The sequence below is a fragment of the Chenopodium quinoa genome, unplaced genomic scaffold (genome assembly GCF_001683475.1).
Source record: "Chenopodium quinoa cultivar QQ74 unplaced genomic scaffold, ASM168347v1, whole genome shotgun sequence".
Lineage (NCBI taxonomy): Eukaryota > Viridiplantae > Streptophyta > Magnoliopsida > Caryophyllales > Amaranthaceae > Chenopodium > Chenopodium quinoa.
In genome coordinates, this window is record NW_018744722.1 from 460,447 (window position 1) to 475,027 (window position 14,581).

Genomic DNA, 14,581 nt, shown 5'->3' on the forward strand with positions numbered 1-14,581 from the left:
CCGGCCACTTCTTCTAAAACTCCAGCTGGGCCACCTAGAAGTATGAAATTATCCTTGTAAATTTTAGACTTGCTCCCTTTTTTACTAGGTCTAATCCGTTTGTTTATGCTTGATGCAGCCGGCCCTCAGGAGCCTGACTTGGTCGAGGTGGCCAAGTCTATGATCAAGGCCGTTCCTCCAGCTGAAAGGGAGGCGGTCAGGGGTGTCGGCACCCTTGACCTAGACGGGATTGCAGGGGTCCTTGCTGAGGTATACTTAGCATATTTTTTAGTATTTGAATTCCAGGACGCCTGTTTTCTTTTTTATTTGGAAACTGACGCTTGTTCCCCTTTTTACTTAGGCCCTGCTCCGAGTGAACGGCCTTCGCAAGCCGCTTGACCGAAAGAACAAAGAGGTAAAGGCTGCAAAAGCTATGGCCGCCTCTGATTGTGATAAGGCAATGTTTCAAATTGTCCAAAATGAAGTTCTGACCATTGATATTCTTTATTATCAGGCGCAGGCTACCGCCGCTATCCGGGCTCAGTTAGAGGCGGCCCAGAAGAGGAATAGCGAGCTGGAGGCGACCATCAACAACCTCAAGGCCGAGCTGAGACCTCTTCGCCAAAAGATGTCCTCATACGAAACCTTGGAGAAATCCTTGGCGAGCGTAAAGGTACGCCTGGTGACCCAGGAGAAGAGTCTTACTCAGGAGCTCTCGGAAAAGGCCGAGCAAGAAAAGAAAGAGCTGGTCCGGGAGATGATGGAAGACTCTGCTCAAATCCAGCGCATGACTTGGGGCCGCCTCTTCCCCAATGCCGACTTTGCCTCATGGGAAAAAACGTACCGCCAGTGTTCTAATAGATATAATCAAGAGATCCTGGCGGCTACTGAGGAAGAGGCGTTGGAGGAGGAGGAGCAGCCGGTAGTGGCGCTTGTGCCGCTAGGGGGTAATGCATCAAAGAAGGATGCAGCTGAAGCCGAGTCCAGCAAGAAGAGTGCTGACCAGGCGGCAGCTGCTAATATTGAAGATCTGCCCCCTTCTTAAGCTTTATGTCTTCTTTCCACGGCCTGCGTGCCGTTTGTTTGTATTTACCCGGCCAGGGGGCCGGGGCTCTGAATATTTTGCCGGTCTTTGATGACCGGCTTCTTTTTAATGAATTTTTTTTGTTTTGCTTCAAATTTGTTTAAGTATTGAATATTCTGATATCCAATTGTACACTATACCGACTGTTTTACATGGCCGATAGTTGCAAACAGGTACGGATAGTTAGTCACGCCGCCTATGCCCCTGGACGACTGGTTGTCTATTTCCAGGCTAGACGATCAGTCGGCCATTTATCCATTCGGTATTCGAACCATTTTAAAGACTGGATCCCCTTTAGGCAGGCGGTCCTGTCATTTGTAAAATTTAACCAAGTAGGAAAGTTGTTTCCTACTTGTCATGCTTTTAGGCTAGAGACTTTAGGCCGTCTAGGCCGACTGTTCCCGCCATATTAAATCTAGTGTGAACAGGTGCTGTATGAACACCTTTTTAGTTTCATACTAAAATTTTTAAGGAGTGACCAAGTAAACATGATTGTTACCTAGTCGCCAAGTAACTGAGTAGTAGAGGTATCAAGCGATGGGTACCGGTTGTTCCCCTTTATTTGCCAATGTTTGTTGGCTTTTAACTCATAGGTTGTTAACCTAGCAGGAGTAGTGGTTGAGAGCCCCTGTTTGCTAAAAACAGGCGGACGACTCATACCTTTTAGGCTCCATACTAAGTTTGAGAGAGTGACTGTGAGTTAACTTTGGTGTTACTCAGTCGCCGTCACTCCTGCTTGAGTAGTAAAGGTACCAGGCGGCGGAGGCCGGCTAAACCTTTTGATTCGCCGATGTTTGTTGGCTATTAACTCAAGAGGTACCCCCTGCATTTATCCCAAGTAATACAGGCGGTCATCTGACTCAGATGCCAACTGCTACCACTGGTTTGGTTAGTGATAGAGTTATCCTTGTCTCAAATACGGCTATGTGGTTGCCCTTGGGGACAGTCGTATAGGTGCCGTGTAATTAGTTTATAGAGCAATGTTCCACCCAAAAGGGAGCTGCTCTCTGCGACGAATTTAATCCGGAGGGATGCCGCCGGACGCCTGCTATGATGTTGGGACAGGTCGTATTAGTTTAAAGATTGGATCAGTTGGCTTGGCGCCTGGACTGATCATTCGGCTTGTGGAATTGGTTAGTTCTTGGTGAACGTAGGTGCTAAGTAAGAGGAGGGTAGCCGATAAGAATAAAAATTAAACATGGAGAGTGGCCGACTGTTTGTCAGTAGGCATGCCCCTCTTAGGTAAAAATGAAAACTGAGTATGGAGAGTAGCCGACTGTTTGTTAGTAGGCGTGCCCCTCTTAGTACAAAATTGAATATTAAGTATGCAAACTTTTATTAAGTAGCCCTTGACTATTTATATCATTCAAAAGAAATATTTCTTAAGATTATCTGCATTCCAAGTTCGAGCAACGGTTGGCCGTCTGGTGTTTCTAGACGGTAGGTAGCGTCCCTGACCTCTTCACAGATTCGGTAGGGTCCTTCCCAGTTGGGAGTTAGTTTTCCAGACTCATTAGCCCTTCCAACTGCTTCCATTTTTCTAAGTACAAAGTCCCCCACTTTGAGTGGACGCCTGTGTACTTTTTTGTTGTATGATCTAGTCATTCGCAGACGGTAAATTTCATGGCGCAAGACAGCATTGCCCCTCCTTTCAGGAAGTGAGTCTAATGCCAGGCGCATGGCTTCCTAGTTTGCCTCTTCGTCATATAGCATTACTCGAAGAGTCGGCTCGTAGTGTTCTTTTGGAAGAACAGCTTCCGCACCATAAGTTAGGAGGAATGGAGTTTCTCTAGTTGCCCCTTTTTCAGTCGTCCTAATGGCCCAGAGAACATGTGGTAATTCATCCGCCCATAGGCCGCCTGCTCGTTCAATCTTTTTCTTGAGACCGTCTGAGATGATTTTATTAAAGGCTTCTACCTGGCCGTTTGCTTGTGGACGGCCGACAGATGCAAAGTAGTGTGCAATTCCTTGTTCACCCAACCAGCTTTTGAGAACAGGCGTCTCAAATTGGGAACCATTATCAAAAACCATAGACATTAGAACCCCGAACCAAGTGATGACATTTTTCCAAATGAATGAAATTACATCCTTCGTCTTGATTCCCTTTACAGCCTCCGCTTCTACCCATTTAGTGAAGTAGTCGAAGGCAACAAATATGTACCTCCTTCCGCCTGTAGCAGGCGTATATGGACCCAGAATATCCATGCCCCACTTAGCAAACGGTAGTGGGCTATGAATGGTAGTGAGGTCAGTAGCCGGACGGTGAATTAGCTTGCCAAAACTTTGGCACTTGTCACATTTTTTCACCATCTCCATTGCATCTGCTTCTAAAGTAGGCCAAAAGTAGCCCTGTCGCCTTGCCCGTTGAGCAAGCGTCCTACCGCCTATATGGGAAGCACAGTAACCGGAGTGAAGATCGTCTAGTATCTCTCGTCCCTTTTCTGGAGTAACACACTTTAAGAAGGGTTGAAGGTACCCCCTTTTGTGAAGTTCTCCCTTTATTATTTCAAAACTGGTTGCTCGTTTTTTCAGGGCTGCCGCCTGTTGATGATCATCCGGCAGGGTACCCTTTGTTAGATATGCCTTGATTGGATCCATCCAGGTTGAGCTTCTGTCTAAGATTCCAATAGGTTCTTCCTCAATGCTTCTCCTCTCCATTACTTCCCAAAAAACAGTTCGAGGAATATCACAGGAGGCGGATGATGCTAATTTTGAAAGTGCATCCGCCTGGTTGTTTTCTGATCTCGGCACTTGGGTCAGATGGAAATCCTCAAGGGAGCCGACTGTAAATACTTGATCATGGTCGGATGGGTTGCTTCGTATTCGCCATTGTACTGACTCACTATCAATTGTGAATCGGAACAGGCGTCTATTTTTCTTGCTCCTGCCGCCTTGCACATGCGGATTCCGGCTAGTAAAGCTTCATATTCTGCCTCATTATTTGAGGCCTGAAAACTGAAGCGTAAAGCATACTCGTACCTGTCGCCCTCTGGCGACTGACATATGACTCCTGCTCCACAACCATTTGAAGTAGAGCTTCCATTCACATATACCTTCCAGACTTGGTCTGTAACTTGAGAGTCAGGAGGACGAGTCATCTCAACAATAAAGTCAGCAAAGGCTTGCCCCTTCACTGCTTTTCTAGTCTCGAAAGTAACTTCGAGGCTCTATATTTCTATGGCCCATTTGATCATTCGGCCTGACGACTCCATGATGGTCAGTGGTCGCTTGATAGGTTGGTCTGTATACACGACGACTGCATGTGCCAAAAAGTAGGGCTTCAATTTTTTAACAGCCATGAAGAGTGCAAGACCAAATTTCTCCACTAAGGGATACCTCAACTCGGCATTTTTCAGTACATGACTGACAAAGTAGACCGGGAGCTGAGAGCCGTCTCTTTTAGCAAGGAGAACAGCGCTTAATGCATGATCAGAGACGGCCAGGTACATGTAGAGTACTTCTTTGGGCAAAGGGCTGACCAGCCTCGGCAAGGAATGCAAGTGAACTTTCAATTTCTGGAAGGCCGCCTCAGCATCCGGCCCCCATTCAAACCTTGCCTTTTTCTTAATTTCCTGGAAAAAGTATAGGCATTTGTCGCCTGATCGGCTTAGAAATCTTCCCAAGGCCGCCAGACAACCTGTTAACTTCTGAACCTCTCGGATGGTACGAGGTGACTGCATGTCGATGACCACCTGCACCTTCTCAGGGTTCGCCTCTATTCCTCTCTAATTGATAAGGAATCCGAGAAATTTCCCAGACTCAACTCTAAAGACACATTTCTTGGGATTGAGCATGACATGGTGCCGCCTGAGTGTGGCGAAAGTTTCTCGGAGGTCCGACAGATGATCTTTCTGAAATTTAGACTTGACAATCATATCATCAATATATGCCTCGACATTTCTCCCAATCTGATCAAAGAACACAGTGTTTATCATTCGCTGGAAAGTGGCCGGGGCATTCTTAAGACCAAACGGCATGACCGTGTAATAGTATAACCCCTGATCAGTGACGAAGGCCGTCTTCTCCTGATCTTTCTCCCATAAAGGAATTTGATGGAAACCAGAGTAGGCATCCATAAAGCTCATCAAAGCATGGCCGGCTGTTGAGTCGACCAGGTTATCAATTTTAGGCAGAGGGTAACTGTCTTTGGGGCACGCCTTGTTTAAGTCTGTGTAGTCTACACACATTCGCCAGGTGCCATTCGGCTTTTTAACAAGCACCACATTTGCAATCCAGTCTGGGATGTAACATTGCCGAATGAACCCTGCATCAAGTAATTTTTTAACTTCGGCGGCTGCTTCCTGACTTCTTTCTTTGCCATGGTTCCGCTTCTTCTGCCGTACCGGCTTCTTTTTTGGATCCACGGCCAGTTTATGTACCGCCAGATCAGGACTAATGCCTGGCATTTCATGGACTTCGAATGCAAAGATGTCCTTGTATTCTTTCAATAGTTTGTGAAAGTCGTCACCCAGGTCCCTTAAAGCAGTCGTCCCAACCTTGATTGTTCTGTCAGGACGCGAGTCATCTAAGATCAGGTCCGTATGCTCACCAGCTGGCTGAGGGAGGAATTCATCCGACCGCTCCTCTGCCAATGATTGCTATTTTCTATCTTTTCTTGCGGCCCCTGTCTGGGATGCCTTTCTCTTCTTGCCGCCTGCTTCTTGAACAGGCGCACTCTCCTAGACATTGTCAAGGTCTATTTTTCCACCGCTCGACCCAGTGGCCATAACAGTGGGCTTGACATCCAAGAGATAGCACTCACGGGCCATCTTTTGATCTCCCCTTAGGGACCCGACTGTTCCATTATCCCTCTCAAACTTGAGCAACATAAGAGATGGGATTATAACAGCCTTGGAATTATTCAGGGTTGGTCGTCCCAGAATCATGTTGTAGGCCGAGAGTTCTTCTACTACCAAGAACCGGACTACCATGTGTCGTCCTTCCCCTTTTTCGCCCAGGCGGATGGGTAAATCCACTCGTCCCACTGGGTGGACGACTCCTCCTCCAAACCCTACTAAAGGTTGGGATGCCGGATGTATGCAATCAGTCTGATATTTTAGTTTCGACAGACATTTGCTACTGATGAGATCTGAGGAGCTTCCGGTATCTATGAGGATTCGGCCAACTCTCTGGTTGGCCACTTTACATTCAATAACGATAGGGTCGTCATGCGGCCCTCTTACCCCTCCTACATCTTCTTCAGTGATGACAATCTCAGGAAATGAATATTTGGAGGGTCGTTCTTGGTGAACGGAATTTACGTCTAACCGTCTGATATTGTCTTTGTTGCCCCTAATAGTGGGGCCGCCTCCTGAGAAGCCGCCTGCAATGGTGTAGACGACTGCATCATCTGTATCGGAACTGTCGGCCTGTTGATTCTTTTTGGCCGACTGCTTTTTCGAGGAAGTGTTCCCCGTAGATTTCTTGACATAAGTGTCAAGATCACCTTGCTCAGCCAGGCGGTCCAGATACCGCATGAGACTGATGCATTCATTGGTGTGATGACCAACATCTTCATGATAATCACAAAATTTTTCTTGGTTCCGGTTGTTTGCAGAACCCTTCATGGGGACCGGCTTCTCAATTGAGATCCGTCCCTTGATTTCCTTTAGGATAAATTGGCTATCCTTGTTAAACGCATACTTTGGGGAGTATGGTTTGAATTCTTTTTTCTTTTTCTAGGCCGGATGTTTAGAGGAATCAGCCGCCCAGACCTCTTTTCTCTTCTCGTCTTTGTTTGACGACTGTTTCTGTCGTCCTTCTCTTTTGTCGGACCTTCTCCCGTCTGACTGTTTTACCGTACTACTAAGATCAGTCGCCTGTATATAAGCTTCCGCTTCAATCAGGCCTCTTGAAGAGTCGCCACCCTCTTTCGGACCAAATCAAATTTGAAGGTCGACCCGTCTTTGAGACCTCTGAAAAAGTCAGTATAGGCTATTTCATCCGGTAACCCTTGAATCTGTATTCTCATCAGGTTAAACCGCCTGATGTAAGAACGAAGCCCCTCCTTCTCGCCCTGCTGAATTGTTCCTAAATCAAGGGTCGTCTTCTTCGCAGGGATGTTCATGGCGAAGTTGGAGGTGAATAAGTAAGCAAGCGTCTTGAAGTTATTTACACAACCAGTCGGCAGGTTGCCGAACCATTGTTGTGCGATTCCTTTGAGAGTCGCTGGGAAACACTTGCACCAAGTGGGATCATCCAACCCTTGAAGGTACATCAGGTTGGTGAATGCCATCAGATGGTCTTCTGGGTTAGTAGTGCCGTCATAGGCGCCTACTAATACATTTTTCACTTTGACAGGCTGAGCGGCTTCAGTAATTTCCTTGGAGAAGGCCGACGGCTGTTCACCAAGTCTAAGCAACCGTAGCTGCCAGTCCATAGGTTGGACATTTTTTGCTGCATGTCCACCAAACGGAGGTGGCTGTAAAATATACTGTTGTTGCGGTACAAACGGTAAGTTTGGTACCGCCTGGTCGCTATGAAAGCCGGACTGACGGGAGGTGCCGCCTGACTGACTCTCATGATACGACTGAGTATGCCTCATCGAGGTATTTCGCAGACTGTCTTGGAAGTTTGAAGTAGAGGCCGACTCTGACAATCGGTCACTCTTCTTCTGCTCTAGCAGTAGCCGAGCGTCTGTGTATGTTTTCCTCGACCCGTCCGCCTGAATATGACGAACAGGTTTCCTATTTCCTGGAGTAGGAAAACGGTATTTTGTGAAATCAAGGGCAGGTGGCTCCCACTTCCTAGATTTAGGATGAGGGGTCGCCTCTCGCCCTTGAACTGGCTTCCTCTTCCGTGAAGTGGAGGGTTTCTTAGCCGACTGCTCCTAATTAACTCTATTTTACAGGTATCGGCGTTACAAGAATAATTTAGGGTCGTACAACGTTCTTAATAATCATTCTCTGTCCCTATCGCTACTTTGAATTTTGTTTTCGAAACATAAGTTTCTCCAAACTCAGTCAAAGTGGGGGCTTCTGTAGACACCCAAATGTGTCTCTTCAAAACTAAAATCATTGATCAATACCTTTCATGTCATTTGATTATCGAACATAGAAAAAGTGTGAAAAGTCTAGTGATGAGGATGTTTTTATTAACATATCTCTTCTTTCTGTTTTTGAAAATACTTCTTTTCTTACCCTATTTATGAAAAACGTGCATTACAGTTTAGTTTTTTCCATGTTATGGTTCCAATAATAGTGTATTTGGATGGGGTTTGAAAATACCTTTCCAACGATATATTATAAGCCCAATTCCGATGAATAATGAGGAAGTTATGGCCAAAATACTAAACAGAGCTCAAACCGGATTTTACCTACGGCCCAATGATCATGTGGAGGGTCCAAAGGTTTAATCATATTCCTAATATAATTAGGATTTATTAGAAGTTTCTATAAGTTCTAAAATATCTTAATTATCCTTTTTGTAAAGATAAAATCAAAGAGTTTGAAATTGAATAAAACTTTCCTTTTTTAAATCCAAATTCTATTCGAATTTAAAGATGCTCAAAGACAATCAGATATTATTTTCGTGCCTCATTATATTTATCCAAATCTTATATAGTTGGATATATAATGAAATTATCTTTCCAACGATATATTATTATATTAATTCCGAGCTATAACGAAAAAAATATATGAATGAGATACAAAACTCTATCCAAAACTTACACCCTTCCACTATTTCGGACATATCTTTTTATCTACAAAAGATTTTAATCTGATTCTAATTGAGTTGGAAATTATAATTCAAGATCTTTCCAAAGACATATTATATGACTTATTTGGACTTCTGGATCAAAAGATATGATAAAAACAAAATCCGCAAAAACTCTCTTGCATCGCCAAACGACAGGTTTGTCGCCTGGCGACAAGTCCTGTCGTTGGCAACAGAAGTGTGTTTTATTCCTTTTCGAAATCTGATTCATTTTTATCAATTCCGGACTATTTTCTTATAAATAAGGTCCCTGGACCTCCGTTTTCAATCATCAACTCTAAACTAGAATTATCCAATTCTTCTCTCTCTCTCTCTAAGCTAAAGCTTATTCTCTCTCTCTCTTTCTAGCCTAGCCCTTTTGCAAAATTCCTCATACATTAGCTCTAGAAACACCTAGCCATAAGTTGCCTTCGCCCTAGACGTGAAAGGTTGATAATTTCTGAGGGTTTGGTCCCAAATCTCTATTTCAATTATTTAATTTAATTCTTTAATTTTTTATTTTCCTTGAAGTCACTAATGTGTGTATTTTGTTATTAGAAAGAGGTACGAGGCATCCAAGTAAGTGCTTTAATTGTTTTATTGATATTATGATATAGAAATCATGTTTAGGTTGTTATTTTGATTCCTAGTATCATGTTAGGATGCTTCTCCTAGTATCATGTTAGGAAATTTTTCTTAGTATGATGTTTAGGGTAATAATTAATATTTCTACTATCAATTATGATTTCTATGGTGCTTCATATTTTGTTTCCTAATAGCATGTTAGTATCATGTTAGGGCTAAAGCTTTGATCTTTAATGTTTAGTGACATGCTAGGGTTTGTTATTAATCTTGTTAATATCATGCCTAGGATTTTTCTATTATTATGCTTTAATATGATTATGATTATTATAATTATTATTATGATCATGTTGCTTGATTGTTATTATTGTTATTGCTTTATCACGCCTTTTATGCATGTTCAAATGAAATTTGTTCTTGTAATCACGCTTAATAAGATAATTAATAATCTTGTTTAGGGTTTATTTATAATTCAAGTGATCGCCAATAATAGTTTTATTTGTGCATTAATATTCAACCAACATAGATAAACAGGTTTAGGGTAAATCTATTGATTGTATGTTAGTCAGAAAGTGCACATGAATACGAGTAGAATAAAGCAGAGGCCTATTATTAGGGAAGGTTCTTTCTCTTTTAGATTGGATTTGTACCTTCATCCCCGAACTTTCAGTCTTAGTTCCAGACCAATTGGAGTTAATGATCTCCTGGATCGTTAAGGGGTGTAACCTTCACCCTGTGAACGGTTTACAAGTTCCTAAAACTTGTTGGCGACTCTTTTTCTCTAGCTTCCTTCCCTTTGGACGCCACCATACTTAAGTGTATGATCACAGTGGGGTTCAAGTTTAAGGTAATGCTTGAAATATTCCCTATAGTCTCACTTAGCTTAAGTGCCTAAGCATTGGCTCATTACAAGCACCAACGCATCGGTTCAAAAGCAAGCACTTATACGACAATTTTTCTAAGATTGGATTGTCATTCCCAACTGAAAATATTTCCAAAAGTGGATTGTCGCGCAACTTCTTCAACGACAATTTTTCCAAGATTGGATTGTCATATCTAGCAAAGTTTCCAAGCGTGGCTTGTCGTGCTTCTTCACTGTTTGGCAATTTTTTCCAAGTTCGGATTGTCATCTCTATAAGTTTTCCTAAATTGGATTGTCATACACATAGTTTCCTATGGAAAAATCTCCCATAGGATTGTCGTAGGTCTCTACTCATCATAAATTTCGGCAAAGGTTCCTCAACGTGGATTTTCATTCATTTCAGTAAGTGACAAATTTTCACCGAAGTGGATTGTCGATCGATTTTTTTTTTTTTGCAAATGTTCCAAGACGCGGATTGTCAATAGCAGCAATTTTTCCTAAAAGGATTGTCGCATAGAGTTGGAAAAATTCCAAGGTGGATTGCTTTCAAGAGTTATATTCCAAGATGTGGATTGTCGATCATTACAAAGTTCTTACGACAGATTGTTACGAATCATTGGCAACTTTTCCTAAAATTGGATTTTGGCAAATTTTCCGAGATACGGATTGTCGCTTCATCGTGGTAACATTTCCAAGGATGGATTGTTACGAAACATTGACAACTTTCCCTAAATCGAATTGTCATACATCATACAAGAGTTGTGTTGGCAACTATTCCCAAAGAAAATAGGATTGTCATCACCCAAAGCATTACAGCAAAATTCAAGCAGCATTAAGGATCAACAAGCGTTGAACTTCGATAGTTTTCTTTGGAATATTATCGCAACAACTGAGGATGGCTTCAGGCAGAGCAATCTTCGATCATATTCCCTTGCTTGCGGAAGATGGTCACAAGGCGGTAGAAGATCGTTTCAGGCGAAGCAATCTTCGATAGTATTCTTTGGCTTGTAGAAGACTATCACAGCAGAAATTGGAGGCAGTTACAAGCATAGCAGTCTTCATGTGGTATCCCCTAGCTTGAGGAAGATCGTCAAACAAAGAGAAGCTCTTTGTTCAGAGACATCTGGACAAATAAAAAAAAAGCTCCATTGTTCAGAGACGAGTGAACATCAAAATAGAAAGATGGCGTTCCCTAGCTTGTGTAAGGTTGTCACAATAGCAAAAGCAACAAATAGGTTACCTTCAGAGACGTGTGCTCGACGGTGCAAGATGCGCATTTCTTAACTCTCTTATCTATTTAAACTAACGCTAGTTTGCAGGTATCGGGGTTATAAGAATGATTTAGGATCGCAGAACGTTCTGAATCATTCTCCATCCCCATCGCTACTTGGACTTTTGTTTTCGAAACATAAGTTTCTCTAAACTCAGTCAAAGTGGGGGCTTCTGTAGACACCCAAATGTGTATCCCCAAAATCAAACCTAGTGATGAATAACTTTAATGTCATTTAATTATCAAACAAAGAAAAAGTGTGAAATGTCTAGTAATGAGGATGTTTTTATTAAAATATCTCTTCTTGCTGTTTTTTTAAATATTTCTTATCTCACCCAATTTATGAAAAACGTGCATTCCAGTTTAGTTTGGCCCATAATTTAGGTCCAATAATAGTGTAGTTTGATGGGGCTTTAACCTTTCCAACGATATAATATAAACCCAATTCCGATGAATAATGATGAAGTTATGGCCAAAATACCAAACTAGGCCCAAACCGGATTTTACCTACGGCCCAATGATCATGTGGAGGGTCCAAAGGTTTAATCCTATTCCTAAACTAATTAGGATTTATTAGAAGCTTCTATGAGTTTCTAAAACATCTTAATTATCCTTTTTGAAAAGATAAAATCAAAGAGTTTAAAATTGAATAAAAATTTTCTTTTTTAAATCTTAATTCTATTAGAATTTAAAGATGTCCAAAGACAGTCAGATATTATTTTTTTTCCCTCATAATATTTATCCAAATTTTATATGTTTGGATAGATATTGAAATTATGTTTCCAATTATATATTATAATATTAATTCCGAGCTATAACAAAAACAATATGAATGGAATACGAAACTCTATCCAAAACTAACATCCTTCCACTATTTCGGCCATATCTTTTTATATACAAAAGATTTTAATTTGTTTCCAATAGGGTTGGAATATAGATTTCAAGAGCTTTCAAACGACATATTATAAGCCTTATTTGGACTTCTGTATCAAAAGATATGATAAAAACAAAATCCGCAAAAACTGTCTTGCACCGCCTGACGACAGATTCGTCGCCTGGCGACGAGCTCTGTCGTTGGCGACAGGAGGGTGTTTTATTCCTTTTCAAAATATGACTTTTTTCTATCAATTCCTGACTATTTTCTTATAAATAGGGTCCCTGGACCTCCGTTTTTTTAATAACCAAAATTCTCTAATTCTTCTCTCTCTAAGCTAAAGCTTATTCTCTCTCTCCTTCTTTCTAGCCTAGCCTTTTACAAACACAATTCCTCATACATTAGCACTAGACACACCTATCCAAGTTCGAAATTGTCTTCTCCCTAGATGTGAAAGGTTTGATATTTATGAGGGTTTGGTACCAAATCTCTATTTCAATTATTTAATTTAATTGTTTTAATTTATATTTTCCTGGAAGTTACTAACATGTGTATTTTGTTATTAGAAAGAGATACAAGGCATCGAAGTAATTAATTTAATTGTTTTATTGATATTGATATAGAAATCATGTTTAGATTGTTATTTTGATTCCTAGTATCATGTTATGATCTTTTGATTGCTTCCTAGTGTCATGTTTAGGGTAATGAATCTGTTTCTTATATCAATTATGATTTATATGATGCTTCCTATTTTCTTTCTTAATAGCATGTTAGTATCATGTTAGGGTTAAAGTTTTGATCTTTATTGTTTAGTGACATGCTAGGGGTTGTTATTAATCTTGTTAGTATCATGCCTAGGATCTTGCTATTATTATGCTTTAACATGATTATTTTAATTATTATTATCATAATTATTATTATTATTATTATTATTATTATTATTATTATTATTATTTTCTTGATGTTATTGTTATTGTTTGATCACACCTTTTATGTTGTTTAAAAGGAATTTGTATTTGAAATCACGCTTAACAAGATAATTAATAATCTTGTTTGGACTAATATGATTATAATTCAAGTGATCGCCAATAATAGATTTGTTTGTGCATTAATATACAACCAACATAGATTAAACAGGTTTGGGGTAAACCTATTGATTGCATGTTAGTCAGAAAGCGCACATGAATACGAATAGAATAAAGTAAAGGCCATTATTACGGCAGGTTCTTTCTCTTTTAGATTGGATTTGTACCTTCATCCCCGAACTTCCAATCTTGGTTCCAGACCTATTGGAGTTAACGATCTCCTGGATCGTTAAGGGGTGTAACATTTATCATGTGAACGTTTTACAAGTTCCTAAAACTTGTTGGCGACTCTTTTGCTCTAGCTTCCTTCCCTTTTGACGCCACCATACTTAAGTGTATAATCACTGTGGGGTTCAAGTTTGGGGTAATGCTTGAAATATTCCCTACACATACGTTTTGGAAACATGGTGCTAAGCTTACAGGCGGATAAGAACACCTCATCCTTGAACCATGCGCACATGGGAATCTAATTATTGGGGGCCTTGATTACGTCCCCGGTCGAGAGAGTCTCCGGATGGAGCTCAAAAAACTTGGTCTCCATGATTGCATCATAGTCGTCTCCCGGTATCCGAGGGAGGGCACATTCGCGACCTAGAAGGTCGGGTTTTTTATTATAGTGGCGCAGTTCCCGGTTCTCTCGGCGGGTTGGGGCAGACATCAAATAAAAGCGGGTCTTCCAACCATCATATTTGGACACCTTGTTCAAAGTCATCTGATATTGAGGGAGGGTGGTCAAGGTGTACCACGCCCTCTAGCCGCTGGGTTGCGGCTTAGATAGTACATGTGAGTAAAAGCCGCAGCTGGGGTTCAAGTTTTGCATCTCACAGGCAGCAACATACCCAAGAATGTTGGCCCACGAATTTGGGGAGAGCTGCTAGACTCCAAGGCCATAAGCTCTAAGTATGGCCCTCACCGCATGATAAAGAGAGAAACGGAGGCCTTCCAGGAATGCCGCCTCATAGCATCCAAATAAGCATCATCATTCTCCTGGTCATCCTTCCATGAGATCGTGCCTAGCTCAGGCGGCACCCGGATAGTATATCCCTTTCCCAGGGGCCGTTTCGCTAAAAAGTTCTCAATGCCTTTTGACATTACCCGCCTTTCTTTAGCGGAGATGTGAATTTGACAGGGATCATCCTTCTCTTCCCAC